We start from the raw sequence: 18,111 nt of genomic DNA on the forward strand, positions 1-18,111 counted from the left end.
GCCGACTTGATTGCACGTATTTTCTGGGCATATCTGCCGACTTGATTGCACGTATTTTCTGGGCATATCTGCCGACATGATTGCACGTATTTTCTGGGCATATCTGACGACTTGATTGCATGTATTTTCTGGGCATATCTGCCGAAATGATTGCACGTATTTTCTGGGCATATCTGGCGACATGATTTCACGTATTTTCTGGGCATATCTGCCGACATGATGTGTATTTTCTTGAGAAAACCTGCACAATTAAGTGAATTTTCTGGGGAAAGGGTCACCAAAACTTGGGCCCACTGTCTTTGCGTTGCACTTTTCAAGGGAACCTGAGGTGAGAATAATCTTGAGGCTGCCATATTTCTCTCCTTTTAAGCAATACCAGTTGCCTGGCTGCCGTGCTGGTCCTCTGCCTCTTATTCTTTCAACCATAGACCCTGAACAAGCATGCAGCAGGTCAGGGGTTTCTGACAATATTGTCAGAACTGAGAAGATTAGCTGCATGCTTGTTGCTGGTGTAATTCAGTTTATTACTGCAGCCAAATAGATCAGCAGGGCCGCCAGGCAACTAGTATTGTTTAAAAGGAAATAAACCCTCACCCCGGGTTCGCTTTAAGTTACAGTTAGCTCCGCCCTCGTCCAGTCATTGCCACGCCCATTTTTTGCAGGTTCTATCCACACCTATTTTAGGTTGTAGCCACGCCCATATTTTGCCGCGGCACACTACGCGCGCCGCAGGTCGTAGGGGGCCCACAATTACAATTTTGCACAGGGGCCCACTGCTGGCTGTGTCCGCCACTGGTCGACAGCTTTGTTGGGTAGCTTAAAGAGCACCCGAAGCATGCTAACAATAAACATACATATATCCAGGCACATCGCCTCTAGTTAGGACATTAAATAAATTATTAGGGAAAGGGAGGTGCTGAAGGGGTGTGGCTAGAAACAGCAAAAATTAATTAACCCTTCGCACTCTCACATGCAAATGTTCAAACAAATGCATTCACAGATTTACTCATCCAGGCACAACTGTTATCCCTACAGCTAAATTAAAAGCCAGGGTTTTAGTTCACAGAAGAATGCATTCTTATGCTTAGTCACCTATACTGCGTAGAAGTACCCAGGTAAACATAGGTGTCCTAACTCTGGCCCTGTAACATGCATAGTGCAGACATGCAAACACATTCATTGCATCAAACCTATCAATGGATTAGGAGCACACATCCTAACTTCCTCTCCTGGGAAAGACAGTGCATCTTACCAATCGCACAAGGGAGCTAACGTTATGTGTCCATGTGCACCATGCGCATACACCAGCATAAGCTGTGTGCATGCTGACAAACATACAGGCTTAGGGATAACAGTTGTGCCTGGATGAGTAAATCTGTGAATGCATTTGTCTGAACATTTGCATGTGAGAGTGCGAAGAGTTAATTGATTTTTGCTGTTTCTAGCCACACCCCTTCAGCACCTCCCTTTCCCTAATAATTTATTTAATGTCCTAACTAGAGGCCTGGATATATGTATGTTTATTCTTATCATTGACCCCTGTGGCTAGGGTCCAATTTGGTGCACTCCCTCCTTCCCCTGTATGTTTGTCAGCATGCACACAGCTTATGCTGGTGTATGCGCATGGTGCACATTCTTTAAACAAACCTCGGGTTCTCTTTAAGTGTTTCAGATTTAATATTAATGAAGAATCAGCAATTAAAAAGAGTCTGAAACCATGCTAGCCCATCAGCAAGACCACTGTGGAAGTTTTGTCCAAAGCGCCATGCCGAACCAACCCCCAAACCTGTGGCCATTCCCCAACTGTGTTGCTCAATGATTGCTTTTGGGCAAAATTGCTATGGTGGTCTTGGGTGGGGGGGGGGGCTTCAGGCACTTTACTAATTTACGGGTGAGCAAGTTTGGTAAACCTTTAATAGCCAATTCTTCATTAATATTAAAAGTGAAATACTTGATATTTATTGTTGAGCACTCTTCTGGTGCCCTTTAAGGGACTCCACAATGCTGTGGGTCATATAATTTGGATGTTTCCCCTGTTGCCCTCTAAGCCAAATAAAATGAAATGCCTCTGTAGCTGTACACATTTTTCCCATTTGTAAACAGCAACATATTTTGAAGCATTTGGTCACTGTACCTGACCTCCAGTGGGCAAAGCAAGCCACCAAAGATTCTCCATTGACTTCAATACCAATTAGCCAGTGGTCTCTACAGGAAATATGCATACATGAGATGATTATCTAATTCAGCAAAATCTGTAGATAGGTCAGCTGTATGGAAAAGTGGGCACCACTGTTGGTCACCACCCCGCTGGGTCTTCTGAAAACCCTTTACAATTTGCAGCTTGATGGGACAGCACCTATATGCCATGTTCTGTACGTTCTAGGCCCTGGACAATCCTCTTGTACAAGTAGGCCTTCAACTAACTGGGGGTGGATCTTCATATGGTTATTTATGCACCTGATTTTGACAGAACTTATAAAAGAAACCCAAGATAGAAAGGGTTTGGTGAACAGGCATAGTCATTGCCCACAGTTGTTCATGTTTAAACCCGCAAGCCAGTGAGAATAGCTTGATGCATTGTTGTTGTTGTTTTGGCTACCCTTCTTCCTCTCACTGGAAGATGTTGTTGTACAACTTCCTCTTCCTTTATCACTTTCCATAAAGCTTCTCAAAGTGCACTGCAGTCAAGCACACTAGGGCTCAAATAGAATCTGTACAGAGCACACTACTACATGAATCAGCCAGCCTTTTACTGGGTCTAATCCAGGCATGGGCAAACTTGGCCCTCCAGCTGTTAAGGAACTACAAGCCCCAGAATGCATTGCAGAAGTCTGACTGCCACAGTCATGACTCATAAAGGCAAATGCATTGTGGGACTTGTAGTTCCGTAAAAGCTGGAGGGCCGAGTTTGCCCATGCCTGGTCTAATCCAATGCAGAGGTGGATTCATCTCACCAAATCATTAATCCCATAGTGTCCAGATTAGTAGATGCTATAAATGTAGTCATTACTACTGGCATACCAGGGTGTCTCTCAAAGGATGCAGACCAGTTTCCCTAATTAAGATGTATTCCTCAGTCACACATGTCAACAGTTTGTGTATATACAGTAAAGGCTGGCCTTCAGTAAAGCAATTTTGATTAGCCAGTCAGCATTGGGGTGCGATCCCTGCTGCCTTCATTAGTGAGAGACTTTTATAATGCAACTGATTTTTTTAAACTTTTTCTTTTGCAGCAATCAGATGCAATTAATGCGACACAATGCCAAAGCATGATTTGTGGGTCAGTATTGTAAAGGTTTTAGATTTTCTTAACATTTGATTCAAAATTAACTACAACAATTTTTTTTTACTGTAAATACCATGTTTACCCCCATTAGGATGAGTAAACAAACTTTTCATGTTCTGACTTGCATCAAAATTGGACCCAATCTCACTTAGAGAAATTCTCGCAAGATCAGTGTTGGAATGTGTATTTAGCAACAACAGTCTATTATGTGTATATCTATTAGGTAAGATGCATTACCGGCTATAACTACAGGGTGTGCAGTATTTTAGTAGCAACAGTCTTATTACATCCTGTGTTTGCAATTTGAGTTGTGAATAAATTTGCTGTATTCTTGGCGTGTAACAGCCAAAACAGCAATTAGCCATGAGGCTGATTAATATCTGTTTCTCCTACATTCTACATTGCTGGACACTGAAAAGCTAGTTAATATAGCCTTTCTAGTAAACACTGCCCAATCTTGCCATGTAAGGTGTGTTAGGTGAGAACGAGGCTTTTCCATATAAACAATCCTAAATCACAGTAGTAAAATGATCGTAAATTAAAGTAAAAACGTAAGCACAATCTTTAGTTCAATTTCAGCTCTTGAAACATCGCTATCATTAATAATTATATATTGTAAAATGCAAGATAGATAGATAAATAGATAGATATAAAATATACATTTCTACTATGGTAAAATGCACTACAAATTACTTTTTTGGTGTGTTGCAGTCACTTACAGTAAGTAATAAAAACCTGACAGTTCTGATAGATTTTGGACGAATCCATCTTCCCATGGGGAATTACCTTGGTGATTTACAAAATCACCCCCACCATGGAAAGAATCTATACAATTATGCTGGCCAGTCTCCCTACTAGATTGCATGCTATTGTGGCAGTTGGACTAGACAACTGTCATTCAGTAAATGCGTTTGTAAATAAAGAAATACCTGAGAATTCCACATGAAGAGATGGACTAGTCCAACACCTGTCAGATGTGTCAGATTTTCACTAGTGATACCGACATAGTAAAAAGGTAATATACAGTATAGTGAGAAAATCTACACTTCATTTGTACAGTTTGTATTTTACATTTTACATTTTTTGCAATAGTTGTCCTTTAATATATCAATTGAAAGAGGTGATTTATCAACGTTTTACTTTACTTTACAAATATTTCACTTCTATTAATGATCATTTTAAAAAGTGTCAGTTTCGCAAAACTGATTCACAAATTCTTGCTAAATAACCATTGGCCTCAATTCACTAAGCTTAACTCCTGTCTTTAATAACTCTTCTGCAGTGGCGTAGGGCCTGCGGTCGCAACCGGGCCCGGCTCCTGAAGAGGCGGGGGAGGGGCCCGGGGGGCCCATGTCTGTTTGGAGTGCCGACCGTGCGCACTATTGGGAGGGGGGAGCCGCAGCCGCGGGGAGGGCAGCCCAACCTCCCCCTCCCTTCCTCTCCCCGGGCCCCCCCCCTCAGATACAGAGTGAGTGGCGCACGGAAGCGCTGTAGGCAGAACTCACCTCCGTCCCTGCGTTCCAAGCGCCGCTGATCTCCTCCCGTTGTATAGATGCTGATACACACTGCTTCCGGCTAAACAGGAAGCAGTGTGTAACAACATCTATACAGTGGGAGGAGATCATCGACGCAGGGACGGAGGTGAGTTCTGCCTACAGCGCTTCCGTGCGCCGCTCACTCTGCATCTGAGAGGGGGGGGCCCGGGGAGAGGAAGGGAGGGAGAGGTCGGGCTGCCCTTCCCGCGGCTGCGGCTCCCCCCTCCGTATACAGCACCTACCTACCTACCCTATCCTATCCTGGGGGGCAGCTACCTACCTATCCTATCCTGGGGGGCAGCTACCTACCTATCCTATCCTGGGGGGCAGCTACCTACCTAACCTATCCTGGGGGGGGGGCAGCTACCTAATCTATCCTGGGGGGCAGCTACCTAATCTATCCTGGGGGGGGGGGGGGCAGCTACCTAATCTATCCTGGGGGGGGGGCAGCTACCTAACCTATCCTGGGGGGGGCAGCTACCTAATCTATCCTGGGGGGGGGGCGCTACCTACTTAACCTATCCTGGGGGGGGGGGGGCAGCTACCTACCTAAGCTATCCTGGGGGGGCAGCTACCTAATCTAACCTATCCTGGGGGAAGCTACCTACCTAACCTATCCTGGGGGGCAGCTGAGCTACCTACCTCACCTATCCTGGAGGGGCAGCTACCTACCTAACCTATACTGGGGGGGGGCACCTACCTACCTAACCTATCCTGGGGGGCAGCTACCTAATCTAACCTATCCTGGGGGGGGCAGCTACCTACCTAACCTATCCTGGGGGGCAGCTACCTACCTAACCTATCCTGGGGGGGGGCAGCTACCTGATATAACCTACCCTGGGGGGGCAGCTACCTAACCTATCCTGGGGGGGGCAGCTACCTAATCTATCTTGTGGGGGGCAACTACCTAACCTATCCTGGGGGGCAGCTACCTAATCTAACCTATACTGGGGGGCAGCTATCTATCTAACCTATACTGGGGGGCAGCTACCTCATCTAACCTTATACTGGGGGGCACCTACCTCATCTAACCTATACTGGGGGGCAGCTACCTCATCTAACCTATACTGGGGCCAGCTACCTAATCTAACCTATACTGGGGGGCACCTACCTATCTAACCTATACTGGGGGCACTTACTTATCTAACCTGTATTCGGGGCACCTAGCTAGCCTATACAGGTGGCAACTATACTGGCTACCTATATTGGAGGCACCTACCTAACTAACCTATACTGGGGGCACCTACCTATCTAACCTATGCTGGGGGCAACTATTCTGGCTACCTATATTAGAGGCACCCACCTAGCTAACCTGTACTGGGGGCACCTATCTATCTAACTTATACCAGCGGCGCCTACCTATCTAACCTATACTGGGGGCAACTATACTGGCTACCTATGCTGGAGGCACCTACCTGGCTAACCTATACCGGGGGCAACTATACTGGCTTACCTATGCCTGGCTACCTATACTGGGGGGACCTATAGCTGGCTATAGGGATTCGGATATGTGTGTGCGTCAGGTGTTGCCGGGGGAGGGGGGGCTGTTGTTGCCGGGGGGGCCCACATCCAGATTCCGCATCGGGGCCCAGAGGTTTGTAGCTACGCCACTGCTCTTCTGAGCTGTTTTACAGTTATTACCATGGTGATACAATTGTGATAACTGTAAAACAGCTCAGAAGAGTTATTAAAGACAGGAGTTAAGCTTAGTGAATTGAGGCCATCTCCTGCACATTGTTTACTTAATTTTCTGTTCAAAAGCAGTGATTTTTTTTTCTTAAAAATGGAACAACAACTAAGTACAAAAAAACGTATTTACACAGTAGGTATGCAAGTAACCAAATTGCCGGAGAACCAGATGGGTCATAATGTGTCCTCAGTAAATATACTGAACCAACATGTAAACACAATAATGTACAAATTTCTCTCTGTGGCCAGTTTCAGTAGAAAGAATTCATAACCATTAACATTTTCTTTGTAGCTAGCTTTAGAAGCAGAACAAAAGTTCACAAGTCTTTTACAAATGTTTGCCGAGAAGCCAACGTGTTTTATTGTACGGAAGATTGACATAACTTTCACCCTAACACACTTTAATCCCACTGTCTATTTATGTAGCTTTTGTCTGAAAGGTGGAGAAAATTCTTTGCAAATTCAGTTTAACTGAGAAAAAAAAAATCCCCCTTCGGTAGCAAATTTCTAGTTTTATGTCTTTGGAAGGTGGTTTACATATGAAGCTATCAGCTCTTTGAGATGGATTACAAGGATCTGGACCCGATGGAAAAAGTTTTTCTAGAAGAAAAAAGCTGAGTGCCGTGGAACATACATTATATCAAAGACCATGAAGCACTGAAATAATAATTATGAATAATAAGTAATAATAATCAATTCACAATGTCTACCAAATGTATGGTTATCATTATCCTAACATGATTGCCATAGATTACTGAAAACGTGTGGAGTTTTCAAGAAAACCAGAAGCTCAGATCACAGATGTGCTTTTAGGAGAGAGCGAGGTGGGATCATAAAATAAAAATATAAAAATGCTACCTGATCCGGGGAGCTGAGCGGATCAGGTAGCCGACAAAACCGCCGCTCTCCCCAGCACCTGTGGGCCTCATTGGCCCACTTTCACTTTTATGACCTCTAGGTGGGTCACGACACTGAAAGAAGAGATTGATTCTCTCTTTCAGCATGCAGGGAGGTGGGGGGAGGGGGCAGCAGGGGTAACACCCAGGGATGAGAGAGCTGGGGAGACTTTGATTAGAAAGTGAAAAGTGGGCCAGTGAAAGTGAAAGTGGGTCAGTTCGACCCACAGGAGTGGCGGTTTTGGTGGCTACCTGATCTGCTCAGCCCCCAGATCAGGTAGCCGCCAAAACCACTGCTCTCCGCCGCTCCTGTGGGCCACACTGGCCCACTTTCACGTTTATGACCTCTGGGTCACGGCGCTGAAAGGAGAGATTGATTCTCTCTTTCAGCGTGTAGGGAAGTGGGGGAACGGCAGGGGGCGTGGCCAGGGAGAGAGAGCTGCCCAATGGTAGCTCAGAAAACCCTGCAGGAACACTCCTGGCTGGCATTTTGAACAGGGAATCCCTCTCCTGTATTTACCCTCCAAGATAGTGACAAGTATTTTCGCTAATCTCGGTGGGGTGTATTGTGCAGCAGTGTGTGTGTGTAGGGGGCAGAGAGCAGCTGTATGGGGACACAGAAGCATGTCATGAGGCAGAGAACATGCCGCTGTGTCCCATCTGTCCCCCAAGGAACCGCCTCGTGTTCTCTTTAAGTAAGTAAAGGGAGATAGATAGATAGACATTCATGCTATTATATGCCTTTGCTATTGCTTGTTGCACTGATGATGACAAACTCCAGAATACCCTTATAAAGATAATTGAATCAGCCTTACCCAGCTGGAGCCAGACCGAGGAGTCGGCATGATGCAATGAGGCGGCCAATGTGCGAGGTGGGGGTGCCCCATGCTGTTGCCGGCATGGTAGAGTGTGGGCCTGGCAGTTCCAGGTACAGGACTAGGAATGATCACCTGGCTGCCAAAGGGGCTGGGCCATCAGTGACAGAGCTGGTGGTGGCCACAATTAACTTCGGCTGGCTGAGGCATCTCTAAGCAAAGTCTTGGCTTTTTGGCCTAGCAAAGACAGCTGTGTGTGAGGGCCAGTGGATTGCACAGACCTATCCTGTCCAGATACATCCAGAGGCAGCGGTGGTGAGCAAACCCTTCAACATCAAAGCCAGACTGGGCAGTCACAGTGGAGAGTGGATCAGGCAGCAGCAGTAGATTTGTGAGTAGTGGGGGCGGTGGTGGGGGATTCTTCTGGCAGGTGGCAGTGGCAAGCTCAGTGAGCATCCTTGTTCCCCACAGCAGCAGCAAGAAGCAGACTGGGGCAGCAATGGTTTCCTTCTGTTTCCTTCTATATGCCATCCTGATTCTATTCAGGGTTTCCATGACTGGCTTGAGACTGTAGACAGGCTTGAGGCAGTGAACAGGGGAATTCTGAAACTGAAACACAGATTAATAAAGCTTTAGATTAACCCATTCACCCTCTCCCCATACTTCAGCCAACAACATACATGCAACTCCAAAAATACAGTAGAAAGAAAGAAAAATGCTGGCACTGCTGAGATGGCTGTATTTATTATTGCAAGGTGAACATCAAAGATGCAAAATCCATATAGCACAAAGTGGTACACATACCGAGATGAGTGAGGAGGCACAGTGGATAGTGGTGGGTGCCGGGTACAGAATGCCTGACAGCTGTTTCTTCTACGGAGATACACGCAACTCTCCCCTCTCAGCACTGCTGAATTTAACTAGGACTGTCACCTGTCTTTTTCCAACATCGATAACAAATTGTAATCATGTACATGTAACAACTTAGCAGGCAACCATGAGCTATGAAGAAGCTCACCAAGATACAAAAACAGGTCAGATGCGAACAGGGCCACCATCAGAAATTTTGGGGCCCCTCACACATCATCAGGCCTACCCCTCCCTGGGTCCACCGACTGGTTTCTGTGCCCGCCCACTAGCCACCCCACCCCTGTGGCGAAAAATGTGCATGGCTCCGACACTGGCCCTGAGCCACAGGCCCACAGCCAGCACATGTGGCCCTTCTAGCACTTTGGGGGGGGGCGCCTGTGCAGTTCCCACCGACCCACGTGGCGGTGATTGACAGCGCCGCTCGCGCAGGCGCAGTACAGAGCGACTTGGAGGTCGCTCTGACGTCATTGCCGGGGACCGGGATGGACTTGCGGTGAACGGCTGCGGACAGAGCTGCAGCAAGGTACGTTCTGGTAGCTTGGAGCTGGAGGAAGCCCCCGGTAAGCAGGGCCGGCCCGCCCATGAGGCGGGGTGAAACATTTGCCTCAGGCGGCACTTCTGGGGGGGCGGCACCCGCCCCGTGGGTGTGGGGGAGCCGCCCGAGCTGGAGGGGATAGCGGGCAGGACGGGGGTATTGGGCCTAGCGGCGGGGAGGGGGGTCGGACCCCCCCCCTCCCTCGCCTGGGTCCCCCATCCTCCGCTCCGCTCCTGCTTTAAGGAGTTATGTCGCTGGCTGAATTGTAAGAGGCAACGGGCGGGGTCACTCACCTCTTCCTTGTTAAGCGTGCGCTCCACTGACGACACTTCCTGCGGCCCGCAGCGGCGGCGCCCCCCCCCCCCCCGCGGGGGGAAGGGGGGGGGGGGCGGCAGCAATAATTTTTTTGCCTCAGGCGGCAAAAAGTCTAGGGCCGGCCCTGCCGGTAAGTACCACTTATTTTAGACTTTTTCCCCTGATGACTCCTTTAAGTTATTCAGACTTAGAATCAGAATCATTTATGTCACCAAGTACAAAGGGATTTGGTTTTGGCTCATAAAGGTTTGGGAAGGGGGGGCTCATAAAGGTTCAGGGGGAGGTTGGATAGTAAAAATAAGGAGGAAGATGTCTGAAAGCCAAGTGTCGAGGCTGTCATACTATGGCGCCACCAGTAGCAATCATCTGTATTCCAAAGGAGATATCGAGGATGGGGCAGTAGCAGGTGAAGGTTCAGCAGTGACAGTCCAGTTCTTCATGAAAGAAAACATCAGTGATGGCTGATGCTGCTGAGGATTCTGATTACTGACATCTGGCAGTGCTGGCCAAGATGTTCCAGTTCAAAAGGTGCAGTCATGTTCATTTCTACTGACTCCTGGGTAACATTTGTCAGCTGGTCAAGATAATCTGGCTGTCACAGAAGCGTCCAGCTGCAGCAGCCCTTTTTTCCAGATTAGCGGCAGGCATCATAGAGGGACTGAACCAAAGGTGCCGATGCTATGGTGGAGCAGCAGCTGCTGGATGGATGGAGCCGGAAGTTCAGTTCCCAGTTCTTCAACTAGACCATTGTACATAGGCCATGTATCTCCACTTTTATCACTTTCAGAGGGAATTTTTCTAAACTATGGTCACTTTAGAGACACACTGAAGTAGTCTTAAGCAATTTCAACTGAGCACATGAAAATAAACTACATAATTTTTTTGAAACAATAATAAAAAAATAATAATCACATTACAGGTCACCACTGCCTGATTACATTTTAAGAAGCTCCCGAAATTGGAATAGATAAAAGTAGAACTGAGAGTTAAGGTGACGTTTGAGGTTCACTAATGATCAATGCAATTATCCATCAGGGGGAGCAAGGAGAGCAATGCGATCATGCAGGCTCTGGCATTGTTGATCCCTAAAGATCCAGCGTGCCGGAACTTTAGCAGACATTGTGCGGCTGATGTACACATATTGGTCTGTCTTGTGATTCTCAGCTGAGGTTGGTGGTCTTTGCCAGGGCCGAGGTGACACCAGCGTATGTGTCAGCTTCATGTATCCAGTGTCCTCAAGGCCGTAACGTAAGATGTCTGACCAATTGGCCACCATGTCTTTTAAATAAAATATGCTTTTTTTTCAGCTCTTGCCTTGGCTAACATAGACTGATCCACTGCCTGGGTTACGTAAGTCAATTAATTTTCCAGTTGGTCTTTTTAATCCTGGCACAAATCTCCAAGATGAGCAAAGTATTTTAGATGCTGATGAATTGATTCCACCAATGAACAGAAACTTAATCTCCAAGGATTATAGTTCCTGAGACATATTTTAATGTGCATCCTTTCAAACAAGATAATGTTACCACTTTACAATGTTCGGTTTCTGCGCAGTAACGTCAGCACAGTAGACCTCAAATAGGTAGGGCTTTTGACTTATGGCTGACTGCAAAGTACATACTTTCCTTTTGTATGATTTAATAGTATGCCCTCAGGTTTATGTGTGCATTTTAATCACTATTCAAAGATGGCTTAACAACAATTGATTGAAACGAAATCAAATAATCCATGCTGAAAGCTCTAGCTTCGGGATGCCAAAGTCTAAAAGGTTCAGTAAATGATGGTAAAAGACTATGTTTTCTTTTGATAAACTCTGTTATCTTGATATCCATATCCATCCTTTTAATTCAATAAAAACAGCCCAGGTGAACGGCTATAAAAACATAATTTGCTTATGAGTGACATCTTACAGACATCAAAGATAAAATACCTGAAAATGTTGGTGGTGTAGTTCAAAGTCTGAACTAATGTGGTCTTTTCTGTTCTATCCTTTAAGAAAGCATAACAGAATTAGGTATATAAACAGTATCATCAAATTACATACCTAAACTACATTTTAAGTCTGTGAAAAATAACCTTTTTTGAAAATTAAATTTGTGGTTTATTCAAATTAGATAGCACAAGATCTACGACCAAAGGAAGAACAGTTACCATTATATACACAGGTTTAACTCTCCTATTGAGTGGAGAAAGAGATAGAGAACTAGAGCTAAGTACACACGGACCAATCTGCTGCCTGATCAACTGACTTTAGTCTGTTGGACGATAATCAGGCATGTGTACGTGTGCAAACAACTTGACGGGCAACTGATAACCAGCGGTTTGCCCGATCCAACTGTTGGATCTATGTTGGTCTGATATCATGCTGTTGGTGCGTGTGTACAAGTTGTTTGAAAGACTTGCACTTGTTTTGAATGTGTAGTCTGTCATTCCTCTTGCGTGCGCAGTATGTTAATTGAGTTGGTTGTTTAACCATCTAGGCGTGTGGACATACAGGTGGACACACTGGCATAACAATAGGCTATGCGACCCCTGCTGTCGCGGGGGGGCCCGGGCCCCCCCTAGGGCCTGCTCGGGGACTTTTTGGGGGCAGGAGGGGTCGCAGCATAAGAGGAGAGCTGTGGCCGCAGATCGGTGGGGAGGGGGAAAATTCCCCCCCTTCCTCACCTCGGGCTCTCCTCTCAGCGCTCCCCTCCTGCAAGCAATCATTGGTGGCGCTCATGGCAGCCGCGGCTGCGGCAGGCAAGCTGAGCACATACCTCCTTCTGGCCGGTCTCTCCGATCACTAAGTGCTTTATGGAACTTCCTGTGTAAACAGGACGCTCTATGAAGAACTTAGTGATCGGAGACCTCCGGCCAGAAGGAGGTATGTGCTCAGCTTGCCTGCCGCCGCCGCCGCGGCTGCCACGAGCACCACCAATGATTGCAGGAGGTGAGCGCTGAGAGGAGAGCCCGAGGTGAGGGAGGGGGGGGGGGAATTTCCCCCCTCCCCACCGATCTGCGGCCACAGCTCTCCTCTTATGCTGCGACCCCTCCTGCCCCCAAAAAGTCCCCGAACAGGCCCTGGAAGGGGGGGGGGGGGGCGGATTTTTTTTTACAGGGGGGCCCGGGGCTTTCTAGGTACGCCCCTGGGTGGACATACAGGTTGTGTTGTTCGTCAGGTTGTGTGGTTTGTCATGTTGGTCGTGTGGTTGTGTGCATGCTGGACGTGTGTATGAGTCTAGTAAAAAAAACACTATGAGACATCATAGTACAACAACACAGTATCATCTGCAAGACATCTTTATTTCAAATGCAGATATTGTAAACACTGGTAATGTTTGCCAGATTTATGTTAAATCTATGTTAATAATTAATGAATATCTGTTGTTTGGTCCATGGAAACAAAAATAGCTAAAGAGGCACTTTAATGACATATAGTAGAATGTAATGCACTATTTAGGAATTGGATACCCAATATTATGTTACTTATGCTTATGCTGTTACTACAGCTTACTTGCTGTATATTTGTATGAATCTCTGCCCTCCGAGTAATGCTTAGCCTAGGTAATGAGGTCAAACAGCCTTCTGTCCAGAGCACTTTGGGAGAACAGGTGTTGTTTCGGATCACTTTGGAACAGATAACAAACAACCTGCAGTGATGGGCCTTGAAGATGACGCCACTGGTGATAAATTTAATGTAAAAATGTATTAACAATTACATAAGACATGTGATAAATATTACTACTCTAATGAAAATAAAGAACTACATGTATTTTTTTACTTTTCAAATATTATTTTTATGTGTGCTGTTTGGTGGAGTGCACCTCCATATGCTGGTTGGCATGTGTCATTTGCCAGCCAGATCTTTCCTCCAGCCCCTCCTTCCTGAATAATCGTATTAGCTGTGAGAATGTATACCTACACAAGTGTTTAAAAAAAGGTGGGGGGAAAGGCTGTGCGTCCCTAAACACATGTTGCAATTGAATGGTTAATCGCACAGGCATACACCGCCTCTGTCAAACTGAAAAATGCATGCCCTGCATCCTAGACAAGTGCTAACATTTATTAAACTAGGAGCAACTTTAGTTTCCAATATGGTTTGCATGCAAAGTATATTATACTAGACACTTGCGCCACGGTGAGGCAAACCTCCGGGCAAGTGACCTAACCTAAATTTAAAACCTTGGGAGCAGCTAAGCAAAAAAAAAGTGTAACTTACATTTTGTTGAACAGCGAGGAGAACGCCATGCGCCACGCCTTTTAGGAATTCTGCTTATCAGAATGACTAGCACTGCACATCGTACCTTGCATCGGCAGCATGTCACAGGTGGGAGTGGCTAAATACATAAATAAAAATATGTCTTATCATTGAACATTTTGAAAAAACGTAATTACACCCATCATTTTAAAAAGAAATAGGTAAGCAATAGGAGTACTTCCATTTTAAGAATAAGCAGAGTAAGGGGAGATTTTACAATGGGCAAACATTGACTAAATAATTTATAAAGGAATATTATAAAATATAAGCAATTTTATTTATTATGTTATATTCATTAAAGTTGTCCTTTAACTGACATTAACTTGTGTGATAACTACGTCCAAATCTGAGTGTTCCTTACAGGGACGGATTTACCATAAGGCACTGTAGGCACGTGCCTAAGGGCACCTGATGATGGAAAGGTGGCTCATTCCCCTCCCCTAGTGCCTCCCTCCTTCCTTACACAGAGTCCCGAGCAGAGTGAAAATGAGAGGTTACTCGCCCTGCTCTCAGCATTCCACTGATGAGATCTCCCTTCAGTTGGGGGCACCTCTAGCTACTTAATACTGAGGTTCCTCTGGCTACCTAATGCTAAGGGACACCTGCAGCTATGACAGGTAAGGGAAAGGGTGTGCTTGGAGGGTGGAGGTAGAAGTCTAGAGTGCCAGGACATCTGTGCCTATAGGCTCCTGTGATGTAAATCTGGGCCTTGTTCCTTATATAAGCAACTCCGCATTGTTATATTACACTACCTCACTATTGGAATGGTTTACTTTCAAGAACGGGGTGTCTCTAATATTTTTACCACTCAGTGTATATCACTTTCAACCCCCCCCCCCCTCTACTCCTGCCCTGCCCACTAAGGCCCGGTTCACATTAGCGGTGGCTATCCGGAATAGCCGTGCCGGAGCCGCACCGCATGCTGGCCGGACGAAACGGACGCACGGCATAGCAATGTAAGTCTATGCCAGGGTTCACATGTGTCCGTTTCGTCCGGACCGGAGCCGGACCGGATCCGGACTCCGGTGTCCGTTCCAACATGCGCTATTTTTTGGTCCGGCTCCTCCGGCAGCCGTATCCGGGGCGGAGCCGGACTGCACCATCCGGCCAATGGAAACCAATGAGAACCGGAGAGCGCACAACACACTGGCAAAAAATCCGGATGTTCTACCCCACTTCCTATGCGGATTTTTGTGGCGATATTGGCTGGGGACACATGGGCAAGCATTTTGGAGTGGAGCAGCACAGCTGGATCCGGATCCGGAGATGTTGGCAGCATGTCGGAGGTGGAGGTGAGTGCTAAACAGCAGAGGGCCTGATTCCACAGGTCCCCCTTCTGCTGACCTCCCAGACCCCAACATTTTTTTTTGTTTTTATACAGGTTGTAAGAATCCGGATCCGGACAGCAACCGTGTTCATACCGCACGGAAACCGTATGCAACCGGACCGGATCCGGACAGGAACCGTACGGTTCAGGTCCGATCCGGCTCCGGTGCGGTCCGGACATCCGGTGCGGTTTTTGCAAAACCGCAAGTGTGAACCGGCCCTTAGCATGGAGATTTTCCCGCTGGTCTGAATACACTTTCAGTGGATAAACTGTCCAAATTCATCTAAGGTAAATCCACCAGATATGCTGGGAGCAAAGTCCAGCAGATTCGATCAACGTGATTTAAGCAGACCACATTTTTTTACACAAGCGTAACCTGTATCCTGATTTGACCCTAGTGACATTTCTAGATTCCTGCAACCTAATAACAGATACCTATTATAAACTATCTAGTTTAGGTTTCATGGTTTGTCAATTAATTCCCTTGGATTAACATTTGTTTCTGGTTATAAAACAAGCAGTTATGACTTACCAAATATAGGTGTTTTGTTGGTGTGTTTTGTTACTATTCCCACTACAGAAATCAGTATCACGCTTGCCATCTGCTAAGCTGTGTCAGAGAACATACCTACGCAACTTGCATGGGCTATTTTCGATCCGTTAAAAAAACACACAGGAAATAAAGGAACCTGTTTGTAAAGGTCTTGAATGCTGAATATCTTGAAAAGTAGTCGGTGCCAGGATGACTCACTCACACAGGTGTGTAGCTACGCAGCGGTTTGGAGGTGAACAGTCACACTTGAAATATGAATACAGTCGTCCTTTTTTTGCACAATGCAATTATCATAAACGCATTCTTATTTGGAATGTTTGTATTAAGAAAAAGCATGAGTGGGATCTTAAAAACACACAGGTGCGCTGGGTGCTTTGCCAGCTCACTGGCAGATCATTTTACATACAATTGAAATCCACGGAAACCATATGTTCTACAATGTTCAATTCATTTCACCTTAAATATTCGGAGTAGCAAAACATGCTTCTAATGTTTTTGTTTAGCCATTCACAAATTACACGGTTATTGTCTTCTTAAGATAACCTTGTCTTAATTTCTCCTGCATACTTCTCATGCTTGGAGGGAAAGTTATTTGCCAAGTTCAGCAAGTCACTACCAGATAATGTTTCCTTACTAGTAGTGGTGCGGTAACTAAGCTGGCCATAGACTTACAGGACTGCTATCATGATAAATTGTAAAATTTAAAATACATGTACACACATACATTATAAATGTACATTTGTTCATTGTGAACATGTGCTATGATTTACTTTTTTTCTTATGTTGCTGTCACTTACTGTAGGTGATAAAAATTTGACAGATCTGACAGGTTTTGGACTAGTCCATCTCCTCAGTATTCATTGTTTACAAAAGTAGGGGGGCCTACATGAAGATGCCAGCCTCACAACTTGCAATATTCTATTCTGGCATTTGGACTGGACAACTGCCATTCAGTAAGTGCTCTTGAAAATAAAAAAGCCCCGAGAATCCCACAGGAGGAGGAGATGGACTAACCCAAAGCCTGTCAGATTTGTCAGAATTGTATTTCATGGAAGTAAAAGCAACATAGGAAAAACAAAATGATATTGCATTTCACTGTGGGTCAAATGCAATTTTTTTATGCATAGATAAACGTACTTTAAATTTTACAATCTTTCATGATAGTGTTCCTTTAACCACTTGAGGACCATAGGCTTACCTCCCCCCCCCCCCCCCCCCCCAGTAACCAGGCTATTTTGTCCAATTAGGCCACTGCAGCTTTAAGGCCTTGCTGCAGGGCCATACAATTCAGCACAGAAGTGATTCCCCCTTAGAGTTGGGCCGAACCTCCGATTTTAGGTTCGCGAACCGGGTTTGCGAACTTTTGCAGAAGGTTCGGTTAGCGTTAAAGTTCGCAAACCGCAATAGACTTCAATGGGGATGCGAACTTTGAAAAAAAAAAAATTATGCTGGCCACAAAAGTGATGGAAAAGATGTTTCAAGGGGTCTAACACCTGGAGGGGGGCATGGCGGAGTGGGATACAAAGCAGCGTTTTAAGGGCAGAAATCATATTGAATGCTAAATGACAGGCCTAAAGTGCTTTAAAACATCTTGCATGTGTATACATCAATCAGGTAGTGTAATTAAGGTACTGCTTCACACTGACACACCAAACTGTTCACTGAACAGAACAGGTATACAGTGGCGGGTTCACTGAACAGAACAGGTATACAGTGGCGGGTTCACTGAACAGAACAGGTATGCAGTGGCGGGTTCACTGAACAGAACAGGTATACAGTGGCGGGTTCACTGAACAGAACAGGTATGCAGTGGCGGTTTCACTGAACAGAACAGGTATACAGTGGCGGGTTCACTGAACAGAACAGGTATGCAGTGGCGGGTTCACTGAACAGAACAGGTATACAGTGGCGGGTTCACCGAACAGAACAGGTATGCAGTGGCGTGTTCACAGAACAGGTATGCAGTGGTGGGTTCACAGAACAGGTATGCAGTGGTGGGTTCACAGAACAGGTATGCAGTGGTGGGTTCACAGAACAGGTATGCAGTGGT

General features: G+C 46.0%; 2 long non-coding RNA genes across 2 annotated transcripts in view; one reads left to right on the forward strand and one right to left on the reverse strand.

The window, feature by feature from the left end:
- LOC137570907 (uncharacterized) overlaps positions 1–18,111 on the forward strand; it is a 478,469-nt gene that overhangs the window by 366,425 nt on the left and 93,933 nt on the right. The gene's annotated exons all lie outside the window — the stretch shown is intronic.
- On the reverse strand, positions 6,846–14,240 carry LOC137570906 (uncharacterized). Its single transcript, XR_011031229.1, has 3 exons — positions 14,143–14,240; positions 11,872–11,930; positions 6,846–8,830 (listed from the first exon to the last, which is right to left on the reverse strand). It is a non-coding gene; the product is annotated as an uncharacterized lncRNA (long non-coding RNA).

This window comes from Hyperolius riggenbachi, chromosome 4 (genome assembly GCF_040937935.1).
Source record: "Hyperolius riggenbachi isolate aHypRig1 chromosome 4, aHypRig1.pri, whole genome shotgun sequence".
Taxonomy (NCBI): Eukaryota; Metazoa; Chordata; class Amphibia; order Anura; family Hyperoliidae; genus Hyperolius; species Hyperolius riggenbachi.